This window comes from Dasypus novemcinctus, chromosome 7 (genome assembly GCF_030445035.2).
Source record: "Dasypus novemcinctus isolate mDasNov1 chromosome 7, mDasNov1.1.hap2, whole genome shotgun sequence".
NCBI lineage: Eukaryota > Metazoa > Chordata > Mammalia > Cingulata > Dasypodidae > Dasypus > Dasypus novemcinctus.
The window spans coordinates 78,355,135-78,373,674 of record NC_080679.1 but is presented as its reverse complement, the minus strand read 5'-3'; the positions used below and the strand labels follow the sequence as shown (position 1 = coordinate 78,373,674).

At 37.5% G+C, this 18,540-nt stretch overlaps 1 protein-coding gene and 1 pseudogene across 6 annotated transcripts in view; one reads left to right on the top strand and one right to left on the bottom strand.

Annotated features, from left to right (window-relative positions):
- The window catches only part of UBR3 (ubiquitin protein ligase E3 component n-recognin 3), a 280,063-nt gene that overhangs the window by 156,685 nt on the left and 104,838 nt on the right, over positions 1 to 18,540 (top strand). The window lies entirely within an intron of this gene.
- LOC101421249 (eukaryotic translation initiation factor 3 subunit J-like) lies at positions 1,009 to 2,228 on the bottom strand (annotated as a pseudogene).

Sequence of the window (18,540 nt, the reverse complement as noted above, 5' to 3'; positions counted from 1 at the left end):
TTTTAAGGAAACTGGCCAGTTATGATTGAGTGTGTGCCTCAATTTGGGATTGCCTGTTGTTTTCTTTCTTTCTTTCTTTTTTATTAAATTAGTTGCTTTATAAAAACTGCAGATGCTGTAATTAACAGTTTACCGAACGTAGTTAACTGATACAATTTGCTGAGCATGTTTGATAAAGGAAAGGAAATGCCAAAACCCTATTAAAGTTGTTCCATTGTAGCCTAGGAGAACAGAGATTTGTTTCTCAGACATTTAAATCAAGCAATTAGGGACGCAGACTTGGCCCAATGGATAGGGCATTTGCCTACCTCCTTGACCCGTGTGGAGCTGGCCCATGCTCAGTGCTGATGCTTGCAAGGAATGCCCTGCCATGCAGGGGTGTCCCCTGTGTAGGGGAGCCCCATGCGCAAGGAGTGTGCCCCGTAAGGAGAGCTGCCCAGTGTGAAAGAAAGTGCAGCCTGCCCAAGAATGGCACTACACACACAGAGAGCTGACACAGCAAGATGATGCAGCAAAAAGAAACACAGATTCCCGGTGCTGCTGCTAAGGATAGAAGTGGTCACAGAAGAACACACAGTGAATGGACATAGAGAGCAGACAGCGGGGGGGAGGGAGAGAAGTAAATAAAAAAATAAATCTTAAATTAAAAAAAATCAAGCAATTAAACCAGGTAGAGTTTTTCTCCCCCATCTGAAGTGCTCCATCAGTAGAAAGGTTCTGATAAATATAAACTAGACAGTCTATGCACTTAAGAGATTCCACAACTTGTAATACAGTACTAGAAAGGTTTACCTTCATCAGCTTCAAAGTTGGAGGGTTTTAGTCATTTAATTTTTAAGTATTAATCTGGTAGTGGCTTTCAGCCACAGGGTCTTCACTCGGAGATAAGCAGTCATCTTCACAATGTATTTTTAATATCCTCAATCTCAACTTTAAAACAAAACAATTTTAACACAAGGTGCACATCACATGCCCTTGCTGTAAACTGCTTTTCCTGACAAGTTTTGATGTAGTTCAAGGAGGTATGGTTAAGGCTGTATTACTGAATGGTGCTGGTAAATACTACACAATTTTCTGTCATGTTGCAACCTTTGCTTCCAATTTAGTGACTGCTGATGTGGAATCAGATAGCAACAATGACAACATTATTAGGATTTTTTTTTTGGAACTATGATTTAGTAGCAACTTGAGTTCCCGATTTTAACTCCTTGGCAGCAAGATCCAAGTTCCCTCATTCGCACATTAGCACCTAAGTGTCAAGGGGTTAAATAACTGCACTTCTGATTGTAGCATTTGGCAAACCTGTAAGGAAAGGAAGTTGTGCTGCATGTTGAAGGAATTGTGGGCAACAGAAAGTCACCAGGAGAAGACAAAATGTCACATGAAGTCTTCATAGTCTTGTGCATATCCACCATCATAACCACCATTCTGCCAGATCGTCTTTCATAGTGGCCTTTAATACCCCTCCAGGAACCACACCTTTCTTCTTTTTAGCTTTTCTTTTCTATCTTGTTTCTGTTTTTCACTGCAAAGCACAGTCAATGATTTGGTAATCTTTTTCAAATCATCAATTTCCAATGAAATACACACATCTCAAACTAAGGCTTCCAAAAAACTGGCATAATATAGTGACTTTTCATATTGTGTAATTTTATCTTTTAGTAACTTCCCAAAGTCTGTGAAATCATGTCTTGAAGATTGGTTCATAGCATCTCTTCCGTATACTGTACTATTAACACCAAAAGTTTCTTTTGCTAATTTGAGGTCTGACTTTTCCTGCAACATCTTTAGCTGCAGTTTATCTGCTAATTGTTCTTCTGGTATTAGAGATTTAGTTTGTTCTTCTTGTTCTAACCTCTTTTTAATTTCTTCTTGCCTTTTCTTCTGCTGCCGTTCTTTCTCTTTGATTTTCTCTATTTTTACTTCTGTGAAATTTTTACTTCTGCTTCCTCTTTTTTTCCATCATCATTGCCATTCCAGTTTTCCTTGACATTCTTGTCCTCATCCTTGCCTTCTCAGTAGGCCCTGCCGGCCGTGCCTCTGCTGCCCCCCACCTTCTGCACCTGGTCCTCCATGGAGGAGTCTGCCTCCTAGGAGTCAGAGTCCCCAGCCACTGCCGCCACTGTCACCATCTCAGGCTGGGTGTCCCGATGTTTTCTTATGATTAGATTCAAGTTATGCATTTTTTCCCCCCCAAAATAATGCAGAAACAGGGGAGCCGGTGTGGCTCAGTATTTGAACACCAGCTTCCCATATACGATGTCCCACATGGTACCTCAAAACAAAAACAAAAACACAGAAACAGAACTTTGTCCTCAGAGCAATTCTATCAGGATGGACATGTCAATTTGTTTCATCATTGACATTAAATATGATCATTTCGTTAGGTTGGTATTCACCGGGTTTCTCAATTTAATGTTACACTTTTTTCCTTTTGTAAATAACAAGAATTTTGTGGGGAGATACTTTGAGTCTTATGTGTAGCCACTGTTCCTTTTCAAAATTTGTCCACAGGGAGCAGATGTAGCTCAGTGAATTGAGCACCTGCATCTTGTTTTGCTGGACTTTAGCCTGAAATATATTCCTAATATCCTGGCAGGGAAGGTAAACTTTCTGATTCTCTTATGTCTGGAAAGGATGTTACTTTGATGTCACACTTGATCATTTGGATGGATAGAATTCCAGATTGAGAGGCATGTTGTCATATGCATCCCAACTTTACTTCTTCTTAATACAAGTAGAATGTGTACATGTATAGATGTACAGATCATTTACACCTTTTTTAGTTTGCTAAGGATGTTGATATAAAACACCAGAAATGGGTTGGCTTTCATAAAGGGAATTTATTAGGGTAAAAACTTACAGTTCCAAAGCTGTGAAAATGTTCAACAGAAGGCATCATCAGAGATGCTTTCCACCAAAGGTTGGCTGTTGGATCCTGGACTCCTGCCATTTGGCAAGGCAAAATGGTGCTCTCCATCTTCTCTGCCTTCTACTCCAGACTACCTTCTCCCAGCTGATTGCTCAGCTGTGAGTAATCAAGCACATGCCAGGGCTTGTCTCTTCAGCTTTAAGCTGCTCTATGGGCCTAGCCTCTTGGGGGCCTTGTTGCTTCAGCTTCTTTGCTGATTCCAGCCTCCATCCTCTCTCTCAGCCTCTCTAGGTTTCTCTAGCTGTAGGAGATTCTGGAGTCTGCTCTTACATGGCAGAGAAAAAGGGTGGCTGTCTTTCTCTGTGCATTTCTGCTTTCAGTTCTCAGGTTTTTGTTTTGGTTTTTTTAACAAATCAATTTTAATGATATGTATTAAAGCATAAATCCATCAAAAGTATACAGTCAGTGGTATTTGGTATAATCACATAGTTGTGCATTCATTACTTCAATCACTACTAGAGCATTTTCATTATTCCAATATATTAATAATAATAATAAAAGACAACAAACAACACTTCATTACTTCTCATTTTCTCTATGCTTCCCCTGCTGTACATAGCTGCTATTCTGTTTCTGTCTCTCTAGTTTATTTATATTTACATCTTGTAAAGCAGTTTTATATATGCAGTATTACCCATATTTGTATTTCACATGAGGTTTCACTGTTATACAGTCTCATGTTACATTTTTTAACTTTCCTTCTAGTAATACACATGTCCTTAGACTTTCCCTTTCAACTACTGTCATACCCATATGATGTGTTTTCACCATTTCTACTCATTTCCAAATATTCACAACCAATCTTTTTACCAGTTCTGCATAGATTAACCCTCAGCTTTCCATTCTCTATCCTTATTCTATTTTCTGGTGACCTATATTCTAATTATTAAATCCATGAGTTTATACAATATATTTAGTTCATAATAGCACAGTCATACAGTATTTGTCCTTTTTTGTCTGGCTTGCTTTACTCAACATAATGTCCTCCAGGTTCATCCATGTTGTCATATGCTTCATGACTTCATTTCTTCTTACAGCTGCAGATATTCCATCCTGTGTATACACGACAATTTCTTTATTCATTCATTGGATGATGGACAGCTGGATTGTCACTATCTTTTGGCAATTGTGAATAATGCTGCCATAGACATTGGTGTGCAGATGTCTGTGTCACTGGTCTCAATTCTTCCGGATACGTAGTGGTATTGCTGGGTCACATGGCAAGTCTATATTCAACTTTCTTAGGAACTATGAAACAGTCCTCCACAGTGGCTGTACCATTCCACATTTCTACTAATAATGAATAAGTGTTTCTCTCTCTCCATATCTCTCCATTTACCACTTGTAGTTTTCCAGTTTTTAAAAAAGATGATTTATTATTTATTTATTTACCTCCTCCCCCCCCCATTGTCTGTCTGTTCTCTATGTCCATTCGCTGTGTATTCTTCTGTGTCTGCTTGTATTCTCATTAGGTGGCTCTGGAAACTGATCCTGGGACCTTCTGGAGTGGGAGAGAGGTGATCATTCTCTTATGCCATCTCAGCTCCCTGGCCCCCTACATCTCATTATTTTTCTTCTGTGTCTCTTTTTGTTGAGTCATCTTGCTGCACCAGCTTTCCACGTGGGCCAGCACTCTTGTGTGGGGCAGCATTCTTGTGCGGGGCAGTACTCTGCACAGCTGAGTGCTCCAAGCAGGCCAGCACTCCGCATGGGCCAGCTCGCCACACGGTACAGCTTGCCTTTACTAGGGGGTCCTGGGCATCGAACCCTGGAGCCCAATTGTTTGAGCCACATCTGCTTCCCCATATTTTTACTTTCATTTGTGGTGCCTTTTATTCCCATAAGATCTGTTATTTTTCTTTGCATGCTTTCAAATTCTTCATTGTGCTTGCTCAGTATCTTCTCAATATCCTTAATCTCTTCATCCATCTCACTGAATTTACTAAGGGTATTTGTTTGAATATCTGTAGTTAATTGTGTCAAGTACTTTATCTCATCTGGAAGTTTAATTTGTTCCTTTGGGCCCTATTGTCCTATTTTTTGGTATTCCTTATAATTTTTTGCTGGTATCTTGGCATCTGATTTTCTTGATGTGTTTTTTCTGGGCTCAGTTTTTCTCTTTAGCCTAGGGCTTTCTTGTTAATTGGTTTCATGCTGAAATTCCTCTTTGACATTTGGTTCAACTTATTTTAGACCTTTGTAATAGTTCGTGATTAATCACTTTCATTATCCCAGTAATAATAATAACTGCTAGTTACAAACACCATGATATGCTTAACCATGTGTTTTTTCCTTTCGGGCTGCAGCATCCCCTTTAGTACCTCTTGCAAATCTGGTCTTTTGGTAACATTCTATCAGCTTTTTTTTTTTTTTATCTGTGAAGATTTTGAACTCACTCTCATTTTTGAGGGACAGTTTTGCTGGATACAGAATTCTTGGCTGGCAGTTTTTCTCTTCCAGTGCCTTAAATAGGTCATCCCACTTTCTTCTAGCCTCCGTAGTTTCTGATGAGAGGTCAGCATTTAATCTTATGGAGTTTTCCTTGTATGTGATGCTTTGCTTTTCTCTTGCTGTTTTCAGAATCATCTTTTTATCTCTGATATTTGCCATTCTGAATACTAGGTGTCTTGGGGTAGGTTTATTATCCTTCTTGAATATTGATATTTATGTCTTTTGTAAGGGTTGGGAAGTTTTCAGTCATTGTCTCCTCGTATATTCTGCCCCTTTTCTATTCTCTTCTCTTTCTGTGACACAATGCAAATATTTATGCATTTTGCATTATGATTCAATTCCCTGAGACTCTGTTCCATTTTTTCGAATCTCTTTCTGTTTTCCTGTCTTTTCCAGTTTGGATGGTCTGTCTTCAAAATCATTAATTCTGTCTTCAAGCAATTCAAATCTGCTCTTATGTGCCCCTAATGTATTTTTAATCTCATCCATCGTGTCGTTCATTCCCATAATGTCTGTTGCTTTTCTTTGTAGGCTTTTGAATTGTTCTTTATGCTTTTCCAGTGTCTTCTTAATACCCTTTGTTTCTTTAGTCATATTTTTGTTAAAATCTTTGAAGTGATTTAAGAGAGTTTTGTGATTATCACTGATTAATTGTATCAAATCCTTTATCTTTTCAGGATATTTGGTTAGTTCTTTCAGCTGGCCTATCTCTTCCTGTTTCCTAGTATGGTTTGTAACTTTTTGTTGATGCCTAGGCATCTGAATATGTTGGTGAGTTTCCTTTGATAGCCAGTTTCTTACTCTATTGCCTATTGTCCTTTTTTTTTTTCCCTTCACAGCTCTTATTTGATATTTGGTTCAGCTTATTCTAGGTCTTTAAAATTGCCCAGCTTAAGTTATCAAAATTGGGTCAGGGACTCACTATTGGGGTGCAGATTTTCTCCCAGGGGTAGTATACAAAGAGAACTGAGAAGTTTTGTCCATGCAATTTCCAGACTGGCCAGCAGATGGTGCTTGTCAGTGCACTGTTCTACAGAGGTGTTTCAGTCTAGGCTTTCCTGTGTTGCTGTATTGAAATTGAGAGTGGAGATTCAAAGTAGGCTCTGCTGACTGAATTCACTGAAGAAAAGAACTCCAACTCCTCCTCCCTTTTCCCTTGAAACAGCTCATAGGGAGGAAGATGTCTCTTCCCCTCTCTGTTGGCTGCAGTGAGCCAGGTATTTTACTCCAGCTAAATAGCTTGGGGGTAGGAGAGGGGAACCCTTCCTGGCTTCTGTGGGGGCTTGGTAACTCAGGTTTGTCATTTCGTCTTCTTCGTCTTTCTGTCTCTTGTTTTGCTAAGGAAGAGGCAGAAACCCTAAATGCTATGCAAAGGCAGATTTATTCAGTCAAATGAGTTTCAGGTTATATCAAATGATTATAACAATTGAGCAATCACAGAAAAGAAGAGTAATTAATTAAAGACATAGGAAAGAATTAAAGTATATACAACCACTCACCAAATCAGGGGAAAACACAACATGTGATCTCTCATGAGGCCAGGAATACCTTTTGCGGCTGATCAGAGCCCTGATTGGAAAAAGGATCCCAGGCATAGTATCCCCTCCGGGGTGAGACTTCAACTGGAACTTGGGGACCATCCTTTTTAAGGGGTTCCAAGCTTCAGAACCCTTGCAAGAACAAGTCTTGCAACTTGTAAGAAATGACCTCATCGAAAGTAATCGAATCCATCCGGGGTGGCTAGCCCTCCAGGAGAGATGTGGTGCCTTGAGGGGTCTTTTGTTGTTTTCTGTTCTTGGTACACTAAACAGGAACATGAAGGTTTTGCTATACATCAACTTTAACTTAATGATACACCAACAAGATGTGCAAATACCATGCCTAGTAACATGTTCCTTTTAAACATTTATTTTTTGGCTAATGGATGATGGGCTTCCCTGCATAGTAATATTACAACATTCCAAAGGACAAAGGACAAGTTAATCATTCACAATTCTAGGCTAAAACAGCAGACTATTGATTAGAAAGATTATGAATTCACTTTTCTTAATAATTTTCTTACAGCACATGTATCCCTTACCCTCCTGGGAGTTGTGCATTCACTGTCCTGGTCTGCTGACTTCCAAAGCAGGTCCCCTGGACAGTTTTTGGCTCTTTCTCCATTGTTTTTGTGAGAACATTGAGCTCTGCCCGTTAATTTGTCACCATCTATACACAATTCCCCCAATGTTTTCACAGTACCATTTTTTTTTTAATTGGAAAGGAGCTAGTAAAAACTACCTTTGTTTGCAGACAACATAACTGTCTTTGTAGAAAATCTGATGGAATCTAACAATTTGGAGGAGTGTTGACGAGAAAGAGAGGCAAAGCAGTCCCATGAGGTTGATGATTTCTAGAATCATAGCCCAAGGACAGCTCAAAGGCCACCACCCTGTCTGAAAACAGATCAGTGGTACCAATTTTGAGATTGCACTATTTGTGCATTTATTTCATCCCCAGGATAAAGCTTCCCTTTCTCTGTTCCTCTTCTGGGAATGTTAATCTGTTGTTTTGTTTTGTTTTGCCTATCTATATTTTAATACTCCTTTTGGTTTCTCTAGCTGGTGTTACCTGGAGGGCTAATTCTGGTAGTAGGGTCCCCCTGCAGACAACTCCCAGATCAGTTTTCCCCACCAAAAGCAGCCCAGGCATCTGCGAGAAGGTGTAGTTCATTTACAATGAGCCCAGGGCTGCCAAATGTTTCTTTGACAATTCCCAGAATCCGTGCTTTCCTGATGTACCCTGCAGGTGAGGGATGTACCCTGCAGGTGAGGCTCTTCAGCCAGGTGTTCCTCACAGCTCCCAGGTATTTCTGTGATTTAATTATCAACTCCTTAGCCTCTGTGGCTGCCAGCCCCTTGGGGATGACTCTGTTGGACAGATCCTAGCCCCTGTGATCTGAGTTCTGTTATCAACCACCACAACCTTCCCTGGATCTTACCCCCTCACTGCCTTCCTTGGGGTAGAGCCACCCTTCAACAAGCTGTTTTCTACCTCCAGGAAGGCACTGTGTCTCTAAATCAACCCCAGGCCTGAAACAGAGGCTGTGGATTGCATTCTGGCCTGAGCAGATTTAAACTGTCTGCATTTCCCCAAGAACCTGATCAAACTCCACTCATCTTTCTCTCCTGCTGACTTTCTGTGCTGGGCGGATTTAAAACTTTGGCATTTCCTCAAGAAACTACTCAAACTTCAGCCTGCTCCCTTCCTGACTGGAGGCAAGGCTGGAGCAGGGGCTCTTGGGAGTCTTCTGGGGGTTCTTCTGGTTTGGGCAGATTGCTCCAAGAAACTGATCAAACTTAAAAATTCTTATGCTTAAATATAATATAAAGACCTACCTCTCAGGTACTGCTTGGCAGTAATAACAGAACAATTTAATATCAGCCTGATCTTCTCCTTCATTTCTCAGTTTGCTTCTGTGTTCTTGCCTTATTTTGCCTATATTTTTATATATAAAGGACGCTCTTCTAAAATTTACTCTAGTAACATTACATACAGAATGTTTCAAATGTATAACACATGATACTTTAAAATCCTCTAATCAAACAGTCCATTATTAGGTAAAATTTTAAATATAACAACTTTTCTCTCCAAATGCAACAGATTTCCCCTCTGTGATTAGTAACTTGTACTTACCTTACCTTGTTTTGTATGCCTTTCTGAATTTATCAACTTCCCTACATGAGGAGGCTCACTGCTGCATTTCCTTCTATCCTTCTCTCCTGATCTCTACCCCACATTGTCCCGGCCCGCGGGACGGTAACGAGGGCTCGAAACCGGCCGAGAAAGAATGGTGGGACAAGAGACATGAAGAATGACAGCAAGACAGTGTTCTGATCAAGCTGCAAAATTTTATTGAGGGAACAAAGCATATACTCTTGGGAAGGGGAGGAGCGGTGGGTGAAGAGGTGGAGGCTAGGGATTGGCTGTTGCTGTTGCTGGGGTAAGTGGCAGGGTTCAGGGATTGGTGGCTGCTGTTGCTGGGGTGGAAAGCAGACTTCAGTTTCGCGCCTTGCGCCTGCGGACTGCTTTATCAGCCTGGGCAGTGGCGGGAAACGGAGAACAAAGGAGTGGGGAGGAAGAAGAACAAGGAAGTGGGCTCTGCTCTGGCGGCCATGTTACTAGCATTGCTGAACTCAGTGTATACTTGTATTGACTGCTCCCAACACCACATCACTTATTTTTACTGCCATCTAGGTTTAGGAGTCAAGAGGCTACTTTTATAACCTTGATCCATTTTTAAGGTTTGCCAAATAGGTATGGCTGAAATGCAAGAGAATTGAATTCTAAGTGTGAGTTAAGATGCTTAATATAGATTAAGAATTTATTTTTGGAATATTTTCTGTTATTAAACATATTATATTTAATTGTAAAAATATATATTGTGCAGAAAAATATAAAGAAGGGAAATTATCTCTCTAATTCTGCCATCTAAATGGCATGCTTTTTGTATCATGCTTTGTTTAACCCAACAGTTTAGGTTAAGTTTCCTATATTATTATTTAAAACTCCTTATAACTATAATTTTTAAGGGCTATATTCTGTTGGTGTAGTGATATTACTGTAGCGTTTTAGTTAAGTCATAGACTCTGGAGCCTGATTAATTGGGTTCATATCTCAGCCACACCATTACCTGGTATAATTTATTTAGTCTCTCTCTGCCTCAGTTTACACATAGTTAGAAAGGGATAACTAAAAAGAATGGTTATGCTACCTACCTGATAGTGTTATTGTGAGGATTAAATGAATGAATACCTATAAAGCATTGTACATAATACATAATACTGTGCAGTTTGCTTCTTTTTTTTTTTTTTCCAACTTAGCAATGCGTCATGAACCTCTCTGCAAGTGACTGTATACAGGTCTTTTTTAGTCTCAAATTTCATTATGTGCACATGTGTTACGCACATTGAATTAATATAAATGCTTTCAATGTGTGTTGTTTTTTTCTTCTCCCATAACCTGTGCTTACCACCTGAATTTTGTACTCTTGTGCTTTTTCTCTGTGTTCATATAGCCATATACAAGCATGGTGTTCATGTAAGGATATCCCATCTTCCCCCCTCCCCCCTATTTTTTTGCATTGTTTACTTTACCAATGGGATCACTTATCTCTGCTCTCTACTTCAATAATACCTCCATGTCTACTGCAGTAGTTTTGATTCAGTGGTTCTTGACTTTGACTGCACGTTAGAATCATTGTAGCCCTTTTAAAATAATATCTGTGGCCACGCTCCAAAAGAATCCCTGGGAGTAGGCTCAGACATAGGAATTTTCTAAAGTTCCCAACTGATTCTAATGTGCAGCTGAGGTTAAGAACCACTATTTGAATTCATTGTGTTCATAATAGTCTGTAGTGAAATGGTAGCAAAATTTACTTAACTATGTCTATTTTTGGATGTTCACTTTCCTTTCCATTTGTTTTATATTCTGCTATAATAAACAATGCTGCAATAAACAACCGGTCTAACTTTTTGACATTGAGATATTACCACATATCTGTTCTTTGATAGCCACTAGATGGAGATAAGTGTTTATACAGTATTAATGTCAATTAACCAATAAAGTATAAAGATCCAGTTGTAGTGATGCAAATCTGACAATGCAGATTTTTTCATGTGTTGCCAATTAAAAGTACAAAATGTTTTTTGTATTTTGAAATTTTATGGTTTAGGAATTTGACATTTCTAATGGCTAGATTACTCTAGGAGGTTTTGGAAGGCTTTATGTTTAAAATTGAATTAGAAGTTATGTTTTAATAATTAAGAATGAAAGATGTTACTGGCTATTATAGTTGCTACTACCACTTGAACTTTTGGTATTTGATAAGTAGTTATATGAATTTATTATTTCAAATGTTTATCATGTGACTTCTGTTTAGGACAGTAGAACTAAAAACACAGCCTTTGTCTTCAAAGCTCTAGTCTATTGGGGGAGAAGGTAATTAGAAGTTTTAATATGATTCTGTATTGCAGAGATGTACCAGCTTCTTGGAGGCCACAAGAATTAGGTACTTGATTTGAAGGAAGGGTAGAAATAGTAAAGAAAATAGTTTTTATATTTTATGTCAATCCCCTTCAGCCGAAGACCTCCAGAACATACCAGTAGTTGAACAAGTGGGTTTATTCCTTGTTGCAGCAAGGGAGAAAACTCACCAAGGGGTGTCTCAGTAAAAGGATGTTAGAAAGAACCTATTATAGGATATACTTTATGATAGCTTGCTATGATTTGGAGTATTCTTTACTAGTAGTAGTATTTTTACTGAACTAAAATTTACATATGATGAAATGAATTAATCCAAACCATACAGTATTTTGATAATGCATACTCATGTAACACCATCCTGGTTAAGATACAGAACATTTCCATCACTCCACAAAGTTTACCTACCTCATTTCTTTTAATTCTAGCCCATTTAATCAGGCAGAAGATTTTGAGGTCTATTGCATTCCCAGTAAAAAGACAGAATTGAAGAAAGTCTGAATAATTTAACTGAAGCATGAATCTGAAAATCAGATATTATAAAACAATATATATAGAATATGAAAAAAAGACCAATTCTTTTATGCTCAGGTTATAATATATTTGCAAGTTATTTATTTTTATTTTTTAAAGATTTATTTTTATTTATCCCCCACTCCCCCCAGTCGTCTGTTCTCTGTGTCCATTCACTATGTGTTCTTCTGTGACCACTTCTGTCCTTATCAGCGGCACCAGGAATCTATGTTTCTTTTTGTTGCGTCATCTTGTTATGTCAGCTCTCCGTGTGTGCGGCGCCATTCTTGGGCAGGCTGCACTTTCTTGCGCGCTGGGCGGGTCTCCTTACGGGGTGCACTCCTTGCGCGCATCAGTACTGCGCATGGGCCAGCTGCACACGGGTCAAGGAGGCCTGGGTTTGAACTGTGGACCTCCCATGTGGTAGGTGGACGCCCTATCCATTGGGCCAAGTCCGTTTCCCCAGAAGTTATTTAAGTAGCAAAAACTTACTGGTAAAATGCCACAAATTGTGTCGCTATAGGTTTGTAGAAAAATCATGGCAGAAATCATCCTATACATGCCCCTGTTTTTAACCTTTTGCATTAGTGTGGTGCCTTTGTTACAATTGATGAGGCAATATGATAAGATTGTTCCATTAACTGTAGTCCATAGTATACATGAGTCTTCATTGTTTGTGTTATATGGTCTTATGTTTGCCTTTTTTTTTTTGAGGTACCTGTTCATATCTGGGGCCTTCATACATGGGAAGCAGGTGTTCAATCACTTGAGCTACATCCACTCCCCTGGTTGCATTAAAAAAAATTAATATTTATTTTAGTAACATATATACCACTTAAAATTGCCTCCTTTAACCACATTCAGATATATAATTCATTGGTGTTAATGACATTCACAATGTTGTATTACCGTCACACCTCTACATTACCAAAACTTTTTCATCACCCCAAACAGAAACCCTGTACCAATTAAGAATTAACTCCCCATTTCCTGCCCTGGCTGCTGGTAATCTGTATTCTAGTTTCTGACACTATGAATTTGCTTATTCTAATTATTTCATATCAGTGAGGTCATATATGTTTGTTTTTCTGTGTCTGTCTTATTTCACTCAACATAATGATATGTCTTCAGGGGTCCTCCATGCTGTTGCATATATCAGAACTTTGTTCCTTTTCACAGCTGAATAGTATTCCATTACATGTATATATCACATTTTGTTTATCCATTCATCAGTTGCTGAACACTTGGGTTTCTTCCATCTTTTGGCAATTGTAAATAATACTGCTGTGAACATTGTTGTGAAAAATATCTGTTTGAGTCCCAGCTTTCAAATCTTTTGGGTATATACCTAGAAATGGGATTGCCAGGTTATATAGTAATTCTATACTTAACTTTCTGAGGAACCACCAAACCATCTTTCACAGTGGCTGTTTTACATTCCCACCAATAAAGAACAAGTGTTTCCATTTCTCCACATTCTCTCCAACATTTATTAATCTTTTTTAGTAGTAGCCATTCTAGTGAATGTGAAATGGTATCTCAGTATGATTTGATTTTCATTTTCCTAATGGCTAATGATATTGAGCATCTTTCATATACTTTTTGGCCATTTGTATATCTTTGGAGAAATATCTGTTTAAATTTTTCACCCATTTTAAAATTGTGTATTTGTCTTTTGTTGTGTTGTAGGATTTCTTTATATGTTCTGGATATCAAACCCTTACGTGATTTCCAAATATTTTCTCCCTTTCCATAGGTTGTCTTTATACTTTTATGAAGAAGTCCTTAGATGCACACAAGTTTTTATTTTGATGAAGTCCCATTGATCACTTTTTTCTTTTGTTTTTGTGCTTTGGGTATAAAGTCTAAGAAACCATTGCCTAACACAAATTCCTGAAGATGCCTCCCCACATTTTCTTAATAGGAGTTTTACAGTCCTGGTTCATATTTTTAAGTCTTTGATCCATTTTGAGTTAATTTTGATATGTAATGGGGGTTAGGGGTCCACCTTCATTCTTTTTCTTAGCACCATTGGTTAAAGAAGCTGTTCTTTCACAATTGAGTGGACTTGTTGTCCTTTTGAAAATCAGTCGAGCATCTCTGTGAGGGTCTATTTCTGAACTCTCAGTTCGATTCTCTTGGATTTATCCTTTCGCCAGTACGATGCTGTTTTTTGGTTCATATAATTAACTTTGTTTTTAGAGAAGTTTTAGATTACATAAAAGTTACATTGAAAGTATAGAGGACTCTCATATACCCAACCCACTTTTCCCCTATTAATAACATCTTACGTTAGTGATGCATTTGTTATATTGTTTTGACCACTGTATAAGCAAACATTTTTCGGTGGGATTTTCTATTTTAGCAACAGGAGCCCAGATGGTTTGTATCTGATTCATAATGCTTGCCTGTTTTACAGCTGTGGGAATATTATAGTGCAAAATAAGATTGGTACAAATATGCTTTACTTTATACTCTATGATAAGCAAAACAATCCACAACAAGCTAAGTTGATCCGGTGAGTCATTTAAATTTTAAAAGCAAGGATATACACAAAATTAATTCAAAATGATCATAGTTCTAAGTGTAAAATGCAAAGCTCTAAAACTTCTAGAAGAGAACACAGTGGGAAATTTCTGTGTTGTTGGGTTTGGTAATGAATTTTTAGATACAACATCAAAAGCATGATCCATGGAAGAAAAACGGAGAAGCTGGACTTTATTAAAAATTAATAAATCTTCTCTGTGAAAGATACAGTTAAGAAAATGGAAAAAACAAACCACAGACGGAGAAAATATTTGCAAAACACCTATCTGATAATGGAATTGTATTTAAAATAAACAACTCTTAAAACTCAATACTAGGGAAACTCAAAAAATGGACAAAAGATCTGAACAAATACTTTACTGAAGAAAATATACAAATGGAAAATAAGCACATCAAAAGGTGTTCAGCATCATATGTCATTAGGATTCTGGTACATCTCTTAGTGCCAGAAATTACAGAAGTACTAAAAACAAAACTACCCCACAATGAATGGGGAGGCGGGATATGTTAAATGGACATAGAAACCAACTGAAAGAGCTGGAACAGTTTGAGAACTAAAATAAAGTAGTATTTGTTCATAATCCAAAGTATAAAATAAATATTTACAAGTCCATAATGATATAAATAAATGACTGAAGAAGTAAATGGGGTAGAATAGAAATCATGTTGATAGTATGTATCCTTGATATGATGTGATGAAAATGGTACTTTACCTTTGTGTCAACTTCCCCAAAACTTGTAACCCTAGACTAATCCTCAGAAATACATCAAATTTCAATTGAAGAACATTCTATAAAATACCTTGCCAGTATTCTTTAATTGATACGTATTTTATTTATTTACTGTCTCACCCCCCCACACAGACTTGCTGTCTGCTCTCACTGTCCGTTTGTTGTGTCCTCATCATCTTTTTAGAAGCACCGAGAACCGAACCCAGGACCTCACATGTGGGAAAGAGGTGACCATTGCCTTTGTGCCACCTCTGCTTCCTAATTGGTGTGTCTTTCACTGTGTTTTCTCATTGTGTCTCTTCATTGCATCATCTTGTGTGTCGCCTCACCATGCCAGCCCATAGTGACAGCTCACTGTCTTGCTTGTGTTCTTTAGGAGGCACTGGGAACTGAACCCAGAACCTCCCATGTGGTAGGTGGTGCCCAACTGCTTGAGCCACATCTACTTCCCACCAGTACTCTTCTAAGCTATCATCAAAAACTGTCTGAGAAACTGTCACAGTCAAGAATAGCTTAAGGTGACATAATATGGAATCCTGGGTGGAATCCTGGAACAGAAATAGAACATTAGGTAAAATATAAGGAAATCTGAAGAAAATATGGGCTTTAGGTAATGTACCACTATTGTATCCTTTATAAAAGGAAAAACTGGGTGTGGGATATATGAGAACTCCCTGTAATGTCTTTAAAACTTTTCTGTAAATCTAAAACTCTAAAAATGAAATGTTTTAAGAATGTTGAGAAAGAATGAGGATACCTTCTATGTACCAAGTGAAAAAAAGGGAAAAGGCAAGAATGACAGTAGTAAAAATGGTGGCCAATTCAAGATAGTATTGATGCATCCTTGCCAAAATTCATGATATTGTGAAGTAGGGAGTTTTGCAATATTAGCAATTTGACAGGGTAGTCAGACTTCTTAGCAGAAAATAGTAAACTCTAGTAAGAGTGCTTAGTTTATGAAAATTAACTCATCTAATAGGTTGCTAGCAAGTATTTCTCATTTATAGTTAAAATTTTTTAGCATACTGTGTGTCCTTAAAACCAAATAGAACACTTAAAATTTTGAATTAATTTATGCAATAAAGAAAATGCTCTCTGCCTACCACTGGAATGCATACTTTACACTGTGCTGCTTGTATTTTGCTGTTGACTTGTTCCCCAGGAGAAACTTAATAGACAAAAATGTATTTCACATGAATTTAAGGGCACTAACTAACCTCATTCCTGCATAGTTTGTCTTTTTTTTCCTCTGTCCATCTATACAATCTCATAACATGAAACAAAATATGAACAAGAAGATTTTTCTGATTGTGTTAAAATACTTAGTTTAGACTAATCCAATGGATTAATAAGTATAAAAGTTAAAAGTAAAGGTAAGGCTATTTTGTAATTAGACTAGATTTTTAAATGAAAATAGACTTTAAATAATTTTAATCAAAATTAGAAAAAGAAATCTCAAGTAACTTATTGTAAACTCTTAAAGTTGAACTTTGTATTATGATTACTGAAAATTTTCATTGTTTGATGATACTAAAATTAATGGTTGTAAAATAAGTAGATATTAAAGTGTTATCATTGGGAAATGAATTTTTTAATCCCTTAAACTTGAAAATCTTCTGTATGGAAACACCTTTGTTACTTTAATATGGTGTTTTAAATATTAACTTTCATGACTCACATATATTAGTAAGCCAGAGTGCTTAAATTCTTTTGGAATCCAGTTGCATAGTGTGATTAACATATAGTAGAAACATATATTAGCAGTTGCCATGTAACAAACCACTGCAAAATTTAGTGATTGGATATTTATTATTGCTCATGAATCTCTGGGTTGGTTGATTCTTTCTGCTGATTTGGGCCAAGGTTGGCTGATCTTGTCTGGGCTCACGCATGGGTCTGCAGTCAACTGGCGGGTTAACTGGGGCTGGCTGTTCTAAGAATGCCTAAGCTGGTGGACAATTTAGCTGTGCTCCTTGGCATCTCCTCAGTGGTCCAGACTTATCCTCATGGAGGCAGCAGAGTTCTAAGAGAGAGTGAAAGAAAGAGAGTGGATGTATGCAAGGCCATTTGAGGCCTGGTCTTGAAAAGGCAAACTATTACTTCTGCTTCACTCATTTGGCTAAATAGTCATTAAGTCTAGCCCAAATTTGAGGAGTGGGGAAATAAACTCTACTTAATGATGGTAGGAGCTGCAAAATCATATTGCAAAGACCATGGATATGAGGAATTTGGGTCATTTTTGCAGTCATTCTCAGATAATGATTGTATGGAGAATGCTGGCAGATTGAAATGGCATTCAAAAGAATCACCTGCTTAATTCAGATATGTTGTTTTTTATTCATCATTTTTGCCTTTATTGGAATAATATCACTTAGACACTACTCTAAAAGGGCAAGTGTCAATTTCACAGAGAAACACATTTTTAATTTCAATTCTATTGAAAGTCAAAGTAGAATCTTAAGGTCAACTGACTGAAGATGCTAGTTCTCATCTATGAAATAACTCCGTGCAACAACTAAGTCAGTGCCTTACCAAACAATTCGATACCATAACCTAGCCAAGTTGACACAAAATTAACTATCACACTTTTAAAAATTCTGGAAAAGATGATTTAATAGCTTCTTTGATAATGCATTTTGGTTTTAGACTTTCCTTATGATTTTTAAGTTGATTTGTACCATGACATAAAAAAGGGAAAACTATGTTTTTGCATGAGATGGGATTATTAAATTTATGTTTTCATAACAGAATAATTCATAACTGAATTATTTTATTACACATTGTCAGGTACTTCTGTGTTCTCTTTACAATTGAGAATAATCAGACTCACTCCCGCTTTTCTGCAGTGAACTTTCCCTAAAATTGAAAGTAATCTCATGTCAAATCATAATGGCTTCTGGTATTCCTTTCTTTTGAAATCTCTTTTTCATATTGACCCATTAATCTCATTTTCGTAGACTGTTACTTTTCTGGTTCTGATTCTATTCACGTGTTGTAATTTTTTTTTCTGATTTCTTTATTGGCTTCTTTTTTATTTCTGTCAATAGTAGCATATTATCCAAAGTTCTATTTTAGATTTCCTGCCCCCTTTCCTCTCATTCTTAATAAATATCAGATATGTGTTTATACTCATGAGTTTTTGATAAAAGTATCTAAACTTGACATCTTTATTTCTGAGGTATACTTTTACATATTTATGTGGCTATGCCGATGTCTTTTTTTTTTTTTTAATAGAACTAGGGCTGGGGAATGAGCCTGGGACCTTGTGTGTGGGATGCTGGCACTCATCCACTGAGCCACATTGGCTCCCCTGAGTTGCCTTCCTTGCCTGATTTACTCGTTGCC